This window comes from Vicia villosa, unplaced genomic scaffold, assembly GCF_029867415.1.
Source record: "Vicia villosa cultivar HV-30 ecotype Madison, WI unplaced genomic scaffold, Vvil1.0 ctg.004045F_1_1, whole genome shotgun sequence".
In the NCBI taxonomy this organism is placed as follows: Eukaryota; Viridiplantae; Streptophyta; class Magnoliopsida; order Fabales; family Fabaceae; genus Vicia; species Vicia villosa.
In genome coordinates, this window is record NW_026706362.1 from 80,510 (window position 1) to 93,389 (window position 12,880).

The following is a 12,880-nucleotide window of genomic DNA, read 5'->3' on the forward strand; positions in this document are numbered from 1 at the left end:
AAAATCTATTAACTCCTCTATCGTAAGATTGATGTCTTCTCCAATCTACAAGAAAATCCTCCCCCATATAGATTTCGAGACTAAATAATGAAAGAACAAGTGGTTTGAATTCTCCGGAAAGTTCCTACAAAATTCATAATGAATATTTGTTGGAGGAATAATAAAACCTCTTACAGCCAATATGTCTTTAGAAGAAAGTTCCTACAAAATTCACAATGAATATTTGTTGGAGGAATAACAAAACCTCTTAAAGCCAATATGTCTTTAGAAGGAAGTCTAGATATTACCAACCTCCAAGTGAAAAACTGTATTTTCAGCGGAGCCGGGGACTACCAAACCACTTTCAATAAAGCCACCTTAGAAGGCATCCAAGCCACTTCTTTAAAATCTGAGATGATAGCTGAAGCACTTGCCACTGAGAAACTGCCATCAACGTTGGGACACCACAGGAACTCGTCAATACCATCTCTAACCATGTTGGCCGATTGCAGCAAAGACCAGAGCTACCTCGATTGCGCCTGAAAATCTTAGCAGCAAGAAGAAGACCGTCAACTGTTGTACCCCATGAAGCCAGCAGAATTCCAAACCACATGGCACGACTCCCATGCACAAGTAGCTGCTACGGTGTAGAACTTATTCGTGGACAACTCAAACAGTTATGGAAACAAAAAACAGAATATGGAGTCGCCTAGCCACATACCAAACCAAAGAGGCACACAATTTCCTTCTCCAACAATATATTTAACACACCCCGTGAATCCTTCGTCTCGACAATCCTTTTTGACATCGTTAGATATGACATCCTTCCACCACTTAGACTCCTTCGAATTAGACACTTGCCCGTAAGAAGCTAGAACCTTAATTTTTGGTTCATGATATCTCAACTTTAAAGCAAAATCCTCCTTAAGAATCCTCCACTTCCACTTGAGAATGAGAGCTTTGTTTATTTCCCCCACATACCTCACTCCTAGACCTCATTTCTCTCTATGCTTGCAAACCATTTCCCATTTCACCCAATGAATGCTTCTCTTGGTCGCATTGCCTCTCCATAAGAAATTGCTAAGAAGACTTCTAATCTCTTTTATAATCATCCTCGGCGCCTTGTAAAAAGAGAGCATGAAAGACAGCACCACACCTTTCTACTTCTTGGTTTTGCTCCCACCAAAATACCTAGAAACGAAAAGGAGTGTTCCCTTTTTTTACAAGCTAAAAAAGTGGTAGCGGTATTCATGAAAGACTCCCTAATGTTCACCCCATACACATTACTTTTAGAGAAGTTAATTTTCAAACCCGATACAATCTCGAGACCTCTTAACAACACTTTTAACCCCCTAAGATTGTAATTTGAGGGTTCACCTAGAATGATGGTATCATCCGCAAATTGGAATATGTCCATGAAGACTTTGCTCTCTCTCTCTCTCTCTCTCTCTCTCTCTCTTTATTATCGTGCATTAGCCTTGGCCTAGATATAGCGTCGGCTTGCACTTGGTCAGCATGAGACCCGGTCTGGCTGGGAGATTAAAGTGTTTTAGCATGGGTATGATAATGATGCAAAGTCGATGCTAAACCTTAGTAAGCGTTATTTTTTTGCTTCTATTGTCAGTTCTTGTCTGATGCTAAAATATACTTTTATAGTAGTGCTGCATGAGACTCCTTCAAAACGCCTCGAGCTATTCTATCTTTCTTTAGGAAGGATCCAGTGCCCGATTTACTTCATCAATGACCTTTATCGTAGATAGAGATGCATGAGAAGAAACTAAGGCTTCATCCTTCTTCGTCACCTCGTGCACAAGAACCTTCATCTCCTTAACCCGTGTGTCGGGGTAGAAGAAGGTATACACAATGGCCTCTATAACCAAATGTAGGGTAGACACCCCTTAAAGCTCTTCTAAAGGGGGATTTGAATTGGGTTTTCAATAATTTTTCCTTTCTTAAAGTTCTTACGCTGACGCTTAAGGATATTTTGTTTATCAGCTACTTCCAGGTCTTATTTATCATAAGCTTAATGTTTCTCAAAAGCATCCAGATTTCTTAGAAACTTGAGTCTTATTATAGATTCTGACTAAATGATGATCAGAATATAACAAACAGAAGCAAAAGACACACAATATATCCTGGTTCACTTGAGAAGTTATCAAGTTAGTCCGGTCCACCCTTTCTAGGTGATTTCGCCTTGAACTCAAGGTCTTAATCTACTATAACCAAACTGATTAAAATTGCACGGGCAAATGTCGGTGACTCACAATACAATGCACAAGCAATCGCAAGTGAATAACAACTCTACACAAGCTACCCGCAAGTGACTAACCCTGCACAAGCAACCGCAAGTGACTAACTACCCAGAAATCAATGGTTCAGTGATCTCAAAAGATATAACGTTCATTTACCCTATTAGAGTCCTGAACTTCACTCGGTCTTCTAAGAGGATTTCCACAATGACTCACTGCCATTGTCTTCTTGAGCTTCTGATCTTCACTCGATCTCTCAAGGTGCCATCAACATACAATTGATAATATTTGTGTTTACATGATTGCTTCTCTTAAGCAGGTTACGCAATTAACTAAGCACATATTGTTTAACATAATTCTGAGCAACAACTCTTGTGTTCATTACATTGATCTACAAAGATGTATATGATTATATGTTGGATAACATCTTGTAGTGTTCTTCTTCTTCATCTTCTTTGTTGAGCAAGTCACATGGAACAACTCCTTGCTTCTTCTGATCTCTATCAAGATGTATATGATTAGAGTTGAGTAGCATCTTGTAGAATCTTCATTCTTCATCTTCTTTGTTTAGATTGACTTCTGCATATTAACTTAAGCATTAACATCAACTAGTTGGCCCAATAGCATTTTGAATTGGCATGAGCTTCACCTTCTCTTTTGACAGATACTTCTTAATCATCGACTTCTAAATATTTTTTCTTTTTCTATATCTTTTGATTCTTTTCATCTGTGTTGGTTTAGTTATATTCAAACCCAACAATAGATAACAACTGCAATGACAACAACCATTATAGCAGTATGGATATCAGCATTGTGATGATTGCAATAGCAGCCCCTTTTTTTTGTCATTGTTGTTGGATGATTTGATCTTCTTTTTATAGTTTATCAAAAGAGACGTTAGAATGCAAGAAGGTCCTTTTTGTTTCCAACATCTTGATTGTAGTGGAAGACAAGATAGTATGCAACGTCCATCCTTTCTCAATAGTGGAGCGAAACATCCGTCTGTACTTTGTACTTCGTACTACATAACGTTATTTTCTTTTATTCTTGAGCTTCAGAGGCTGATAACATGAGTTGGAAGAAGGAAAATAAGTATTTGGATCTTCAGAAGTTTAAGTCTTCAGAGTCTTCAGAACCAAGTCTTCAGAGTCTTCAACACTTGGTCTTCAGAACCATTTGTCTTCAGAAACTTGAATCTTCAGAACTTCAAGTCTTTAGAATCACGTCTTCAGAGTCTTCAACACTTGGTCTTCAGATTGATTTCTTCAAGCTTTGTATCAGAATCATTTAAGAGTTAGAACACTGTTATCAGATATGTGAGCATCTGAGAACACGTCCTTTCATTGTTTGATGACACTTCTGATCTTCTAATTTAGAATCTTGACTTTGTCTTCAGAATTAGAAGCAATAGCTTTTCGGATTAACAAATCTTGACTTCTGAACTTGACTTGAAGGCTCACTCGTTGATGTTTGATCTTGAAGTAGAAGCTCTAACAGAGTTCTTTCTTCTAATTACTTGTGACTTCTGAAGCAACAACTTATTTGAGAAGCATGCGGTAACTCCACTTTTTGATGAACATTCAGTATTCTTCAGAACTTCAGATGTTTCTTTAGAATCATATGCAAATGTTGTTTATGAGGCGCCTTGCTTGTTTATGACGATTCTTCACGGACAACAATCCAGAATCTCTTAGAACACGGTATCTGCACACTCAAAAAACTATTAGAAACTAAATTGTTGCATACAAAATATTTGTATTGTTATCATCAAAACATGGAGACTTATTGCAGAACCAAATCTTGTTCTAACATATCGCTATCGTTCAATGGTAAGGGCATTAACAATTTCTTGGAGTACTTCCTTCTATTTTAGAAAGTGGTCAGATATGAAGACTTCTCCCTGCCCGACAAAACCAAAGTCCAAGACGACTAACACCTGACATGTATTATAAGCTAAATCAAATAACTCTAGACAAGCTTCTTTTGATTTTTTAAAAATAAATAGTAATTTTCTTTATAGATGGAAGACAAAAACACTATAACAATCCTCATATCTGGCCAGGCTAGGAGAGCAATGGAAACTCGTTTGAAAGCAACGCATAATTCCCCATGAATATTGGTCTCTTTAAATCTCGCGCTGGAAATTTGGGAGGCTTAGCGAGCAACTTTTTCACTTGAAGCTCCTAAAAGTCAAGACTAAGATATAAGCTTCGTCCATCGTGGGGCAGTAACTCACATGATGCATCCTCCATGATAACCCACTTTAGTGAATCTCAGACTTCCATTTGTGCTAGAGTAGGTGTGTTCTAGATAACAAAAGTAGTAGGGACCCCCATCGTTGGAACCCTTCCAATGGTAAAATATTAGTAGCACTGGCCAAGAAAGGGGCAACGCGAGGAGTCCTCCTTATTTTGTTCATTGTTTTCTCGTATTGCATCTTATCTATAGGAAAATAACAAGTAGGCTATAGAGGAAACCCTCAATAAATATTGGTAAAAGGGAAGATTCCCAAATTTCTCACCAAAAATGACATTTATGGCCTCTTTCGAGCCGACTTCCACCAATAGATGCGTACCTATGATCCACTTTAATTGCCTCTTTAATGATGCATTAGGAAGGATCACACTCCTAACATAACCTAGACCCAAAAAGAATGACACTAGTTGCCTACTCAGGAAAATGTCTTCTTGAGACAAATCGTCCAACTTGTAAACATAAGACCCTTATTCTTACAAGAAGTGGCTTTGTCACTATAACTTAGAGAATATGTTCGAACATTGGTAAGGAAACCCATGGTTTATTCAACATATTTCTAGCACGAGCTTCTTCATTTACTAGATGACCAATAAGAAAGGATCCTTGAAGTGCTTCACATTATCCAAATAAATGTCAAACATCCAGGAACACTGCTGAAGAGATATCAAGCCTTAACCGTTTGAAGAATCAATCGAGCTGCATTGAGCTTTGAAAAGGTTGAAGAATAACGTCAGGGTTAGCATATTTTTTTGTATTCATTATATTATTAGATGACTTTAACGCCAGCCTAACTCATTGGGTGTTATCGCGGATGAGTGATTAACGAGTGGTAGGTAGAAACATATAAAGGAAAACAAACACTTGTGGAGAGGAATGACACACCCATCATACTTGTCACAGATTCAAGAAAATTTCTTCTTGAGACAAATTGTCCATCCTGTAAACATAAGACCCTAGTTTTGACAAGAAGTGACTTTGTCTCTAGAAATTAGAGAATATGTTTGGACATTGGTAAGGCAACCCATGGTTTATTAAGCATATTTCTAGCATGAGCTTCTTCATTTATTAGATGGGTAGTAAGAACCGATCCTTGAAGTGCATCACACTATTTAAATAAATGTCAAACATCATGGAACACTGTTGAAGAGATATCATGCCTTAACCATTCGAAGAATCAATCGAGTTATGCTGAGATTTGAAAAGATTGAAGAATAGCGTCAAAGTTAGCATACTCTTTTTGTATTCATAATATTATTAGATGACTTTAACGTAAGCCTAACCCATTGGGTGTTATTGCGGAGGAGTGATTAACAAGTGGTAGGAAGAAACATATAAAGGAAAACAAACACTCGTGGACAGGAGTGACACATCCGTCATACTTGTTACACATTCTCTTGTCTTCTGTAGGAATAAGTATTTCCCTGTAACACAAAGACATTTCCTTGATGAGATCTCGATCCAAAACATCCTTAAAGGTGAATATAGATGAGATGTCCAACATCTCCAGATCCACTCACACCTACAAGTTATCCCTCTTTGCCTTGCAAAGCATAATATATGGAATTTCCATTATGAATAGTATTGTAAATGTAACACCCTCTAAACCTAGCGGAATAATACGTCATAAGTCAGAGTAATATAACATGCATATCAATATTCGAGGGTATCACACATAATTCAAACATCACACATATACCTGGCATGCTCAACAACACTTAATTAAAATTCATGCTTTTCATACACTTTCACAAAAGCATGTAGCAGCGGAATCACTTTCATTCATAATGAAAATAATAATTAATCTCATATTCAACTCAGTCATTTGACCACTTAATTCAAATAAAGTTAACAAAAGAAAATAGAGTATAGAAAGTATTTGTCAAAACATTAACTCAATCGTTCCCTAGTGTTATATGACCAGACCATGACTCAAAACCCAAAATACGGAAATAAAATAAAGATAGCTCCTCCAACTATTCTCTTAATAGAAGCAACTCTAATCTTCAGTCCTTGAGCGATGCCGTTATACAACACCATTCCAACAGAAGGGTGAGAATTCACATCAATATAGAAAATATATAATAACATATAATGAATAACATACATACACAATATGAATTCACCATACTTCATATAGTTCACATACTTAGCATCATTCAATTAAGATACTATTCTTAAGAATACACCCACAATTTGCATTTCACAAAATGCATAATTTCTACATAATTCACACAATTCCATATATTAACATAACCATAATGTGACTCGATGCAAGACTCAATGCAATACTCATGCATGTGGTACCAATCACTTGTTATTTTATTTTAGTTTTTACATTTAAGCCGAGTCTGTTCCTTAGAACAATAGCACAACAAAAAATCTCAGTCTCTAAGCTTTCAAACCTCACTCTAGGTTTGGGACAAGTCACTAGCTCCCACGAAACTAGCAAACATCGCCTCTTGACCAAATGATGCATGTGCAATTATAACAACCATATGCAATTAAGACCATTCTCTAATCTTAATATCCATGCATATCTAAAATATTTAATCACATTTGAATTACCACATAATTGCACACACATACATATATTCGTGAATTATCCACATACAATTCACTTTCATAGTGCAACCATGCCAAAACATCACATTATCACATCACAAGCAATGTACTTCCACGAACATACATGACATTTTACACAACCACGAAGTAATTAAATTACCTAATGTCAATCAAAGTATTTTAATTGAAAATATTATCGCACTAGCTTTCTATCGCTTTGAACGAGACTCAAAATGGACTCACGGTTTGAAATTTATGAATTTTTGAAGTTTTAAAAATAATCTGCCAGACTCAGCAGTAACCAGTTACCCTCTGGCTGATAACCGATTACACCCTGTTAAAACTTCCAAAAACACCATGTTTTGAGCAGTAACCGATTACCCATATACTGGTAACTGGTTATTGTAACACACTTCTAAACCTCGCGACAATTTATAAAATAATCAGAGTTAAAACATGCAACCAAGGGTGCCACAATTAATTTAAAACAAAACGTGTGTCAACTGTCATGCATTATTAGAAACGATTTGTCAGATAACAACATCATGTTTATCACAGCGGAAAATACGCATTACCAAAATCAAGGTAATAAAACAAAGCCAAAAAAAACCATGAAATAGAGTACATAGTTAAACTCTAAACTATATCGTTCCCCAGTGTTACACTATCAGAGAATGACTAACACAACACCAACTACCGGATGAACTCTACAAACTATCCTCATCGAGCAATAAGCTGCTACTTCTCAATCTGAAAATGTCAACATGTAAGGGTGAGTCTCATTCGAAATTAATAAGTCTTATGCATTCATAAGCAATAAACATCATATAATTATTATTCACCCAATTATAACATGTATTTCGGATTCACAATAGTTAATCAAATATTCACGCCAACAAACACATCACTGAACATAATACACAATCCATTAAGTCATACTATATCATTATGCACATGAATGAACTGACTCTATGCATCTGGTACCAAACATGAGCTAAACCCAATCGACTGATCTACTCATCACCAAGATACAGCCCAACCGGCACAAATTCCACACAATGTGAATTATGCCCACCATTCGATCCTCAACATCACCGAGATCCATCACCAAAATGCGTATGAATGAATGCACACATATGACATACTTGTAACATCACCGATCCGATGCTTCGCATCGTCTCATTACAACTCAGCATTTCATCACCAATAAGCATGCACATGTCTTAGCAATCATTAATTTATATCACACATAATCATATCAAACATCATCCAATTCACAATGGGAATCAAAACAGTTTCATCACCATATAACACATTACTACATTCACACATATATATGCACTATGCTACAATTCACCGTTTTAGATTAAAATGAGATTTAAAAATAAAATCGGCCACTATCCATGTCACCAATTCATCATTTAAAGCTCTTAATCAGCTTTGCAACGCCCAAAACGGCACACAAATCGGATGTACGGTTTGAAAGTTATGACCTTCGGAAAATTTCTCAAAAATTGAATGTTGTGAGCCGACGCATAACTCTTTCAGGTCGACGCATAGAATTCCTGTCTTCCTAGGGGTTTGCTCAGGTCGACCCTATAGTTCGACGCATACTGAGTAATTTCCCTGCATGAGTCGACGTAAGGAATATTCAGGTCGACGCATGCTGCGTTTTATGCAGAATTTTGCTGCGATTTTGACATCCTTCCTCTCTCAATTTCAATCCAGTCACACCACATAATTCTCACACCAAAATATCATCAAGTAAAATAACATACTACAATTATAACAAATTTTAGAGGTCATCTAACGCCAAAACCATTCATCAATTGTAGCAAATGAACATAACCAGCCTAAATCCCCCAAAACCTAAACATGCAATTGAATCAAATAACAATCCTAATCAGTTCTACTACCCTTGATTGTATAATAATCACTAACCCGAAGAGTTCCCCCTTACCTTATATCATGAATCTCTTGAAGGTTCTCTTCCTCTTCTGCTCCTCTTTCACGTATCTTCTCTGTTCTCCCACTTTGGCTCTTTTGCTTCTAATTCTCTTTTTTTCACAAATTTCTCTATTTTATGAAAAATAGAAATATGATTAGTGAGACCTACACACATAGCACCCCCTTTTCTACTAATCACAACACAAGCTCACCGAATAATTAATTAATTCCAATTAATTAATTTATATTTCAATTAAATTATAATGGAAAAATATGGGGTGTTACAACTCTCTCCCACTAAAAGAGTTTCCGTCCTCAAAAACATACCTCGAGCGAAGAGTTTGGGATATGAGTCCTTCATTTGACTCTCCAGCTCCCAAGTAACATTCCCACCTACTGCTCCCCCCCAAGCCACTCGGACCAAAGCTATTTCCTTACTATGCAATTGCTTCAACTTCCGATCTTCGATCCTCATAGGCAATACTTCAACTGTCAAATTATCCTTCACCCGCACATCGTCCACTTGGATTACATGAAATGGATCCGCAATGTATTTTCTCAACTGATACACGTGGAATATGTCATGCAATTTCGCAAGTGTCGGTGGTAAAGCAATGCAATAGGCCACCTCTCCTACTCTTTCCGTAATCTGAAACGGACCAATAAAATGCGACGTCAACTTCCTTGACTTCAGCGCTCGACCAACACCCGTCGTAGGAGTCACCCTCAGAAACACATGATCTCCCTCTTGAAATTCAAGTGTTCTCTGCCTCTTATCATGATAGCTCTTCTGAAGACTCTGAGAAGCTCTCATCTTCACCTGAATCATTTTAATCTTTTTTGTTGTCTATTGAACAATCTCTGGTCCAATTACCACACTCTCACCAGATTCATACCAGCATAATGGCATCCTACATCTTCTACCATACAAAGTGTTATACACCAAAATTTGCCCGCATCTTTTTTCAAAAAAAGAAGGCAACAGACTTCTGTCTAAAAATTGGGAGTTTTATATAATCTTGGATTTTATTTCATAAATATCCTGATTTTATGAATACTCAGTTTTTAGGATATTTTTTATACGGTATTTTGGGTTCGCTGTTGAATTTATTCTTACACAAACGCCAAATACTGTTTATCACTTCACACGCTGTTTATTTGAGATTTATTTTCAGATAAATAATACTGACGCAATTGGTACAGAATTAAATTTTTGCAGGTACAGAGTCCGGGGATTCAAACTATGCTGGTAACAATTAAATTATTTATTAGTTTTGTTTCCCACTAATTTTTGTACTATATTATTGTTTTCAAATCTCTTTCTTTCTTTTCAAATCTCTTTCTTTCAAATCAAATCCTAACTTTATTCCATACACTTTCTTTCAAATCCTACTACCACTCAAATTTTCCTTTTTTGTACGGTATCACTTCATTTCCCAACGTCTCCATCCTTCATTTCACTCTATATATACCCCTCATTTTTTCCATAAATTCTCACATCAAATTTCACTCATCTCCCAAATTTCTATCATACTATCTCATAATTATTTTCTCTTCTTCCCCGGCAAAAATGGTAAAGTGGGTGGATACGTTTTTTCTTGTTGTCATCACTATTTTTGTGGTGATCATGTCCTTTTTCTGTCTGCATAATCCTGAAAACCCGCTGACAGCACGATTCTCCGTGTTTGTACCATCAGTCAAATCAATCTTTTGCATTACAAAATTCCAAGATTTTTGTTCTAGAAGTCTTCTGATAATCACAAGATCAGCAGAGACTCAACACTGCACAAAAATCAGGTACGCCTAACTGTCTCCTACACAAACAGTCCCTAATTAGGCTTTTTTGTTTTTTTCAGGAGAACAAGTTTTTTTGAGACCTCAAATGGATTTCATGTATATCCATATGTCTCAAAGTACCACCAGACAAATTTTCAAACTTCGATTCGCTCGGACGCACAGTAAACAGTTCAAACAGTCAACAGACGACCAGGTTGACCGAAAAGTCAACAGACAGTCAAAAATGAAATTTTTTGTCAACATCCATATTTTGTCAAAAGATTCATAATTTGATCAATGGTTGATCATAATTCATCAAGAAAAGTTCAGAAATCAACAAAACTCTAAGTTTCAAAATTAGGGTTTTCTCCTAAAAAGTCAACTAAACTTTGACCGGTCATAACTCTTTCCTCGTTCATCTGAAAAATTCCAACCAAAGCTTATTTTGAAGGAAATTCAATTATATTTCAAATGAAATTGGTCCTATGGTCTTTGGATTTACCATTTGGAAAATATGAGCTCGGACATTACAGGTCATTTTCAAAGTCAACAAAAAGCAGTTTTTTGTCAAAGCCCATAACATCAAGATAACTTCTCCAAATGCAAAAAGGCTTTGAAAGTAGCTTGTAGAGGACATCTTGAGGTTTCTAAAAAGTACAAGAACTTCTTCATATGATCAAAATTGAGGGAGTTATGCCTTGTTGAAGTTGGTCATTTTTTGGGAAAATGCATGAAACCAACATAGATCAAAATTGTTTTTTTTTCCAAAAGGGCCCAAGCATTTGTGATCGAAACATGTTCCTAATAATGTTTAAGGCCTCCCACGACCAACATTAGGCCCATAACATTTTTATTTCTTTTTTGATTTAATTTTACTTCATTTAAAGTTAAATTAAAAAAGAAATGATCCAAGATAATGATCCAATGCTTTGTCTTTAGCTTGAGTCACCAAGTTTGATCCAAATTCTAAAGCATAGAGGTACAGAAGACCTATGGCAAGAGGGGTGAAGAAAATTGAGGCCATGGCCAAGATTTTCAAAGTTTTTATTAATAAAAAATTCAAAAATTCAAAGACACTCAAGAGATTGGTTGCTTAAGTTTTCAGCACTTAAATTTGCTTATAAATGACTTGGATACTTCAGCATCATACACACACACGAAATAAACCCAAGAGCATAGCACAAACTCACTCCATATTTCAAAAAAAATCACAAGAAACTTTAATTTTCGTGTTTGATTTTGCAGCTAGTTTCAAAGCAAACTAAGTCCATAAATCATCTCCTGGGACCTTTTTAAGTAAGTTGGGATCAATAGCCAAGTTCAGAAGGACCTAAAACACGAGTTCCATCACTCTCCGGTTTGGTAATTTTCATTGAATTCAAACTCTTCATTTATGCATTGTTATCATGTCTAATGGTTATGGTTGAGTTTATAGTGATCATCAGGTCAGGTTTGAACCCTAGCATGAAAGCTCTAACGTCCAGAACATAGGTTGCCATTGCTAACCGTGTTTTCAAAATTTTCTTCGAACCTCCTGAACCAGGCCGTTTCAAGACAAACTAATATCACCAATGGATTCCCAGACCTCGATTTAGGGGGGTAGGGTCCTTCTTTGGTATTTATTTGACTTATTTTCGCAGGTGAAAATATGCCCTAGCCGGAGAAGAAGACCGGAAGTACTGTTCCGGTGGTCAACGAGCCCAAGGATGGCTAACTAGCTTGTGTGGCGTCTTCCTTTCCTCTCATTGGCCGGTCAAAGTGTTGACAGCATACGTGGCAAAACGAAAGAACGTGATTAGCTCTGGTTTAAAATCTGGGCCCCACTCACTTAAACTCAGAAAAATAAAATAAATTGAATCAGACTGGGCCTGCGTGTATCTGTTATTCACACCCCTGGTTTCTGGCCCATATGCATTTTTGAACTAAAATCAGTTCATCTCCAAACTACTAAATACACCCCCCCTGCGTATTTAATTAAAATAAACTAATATTTTGCATTTAATTTAAAATCAACCAATCACAAAACCCAAAAAAAATATTTTCTTTTTACCATTAATTTGATAAAATGACAATTCAATTTTTGACATAAAAAATATTTTATTTTTCTTTAT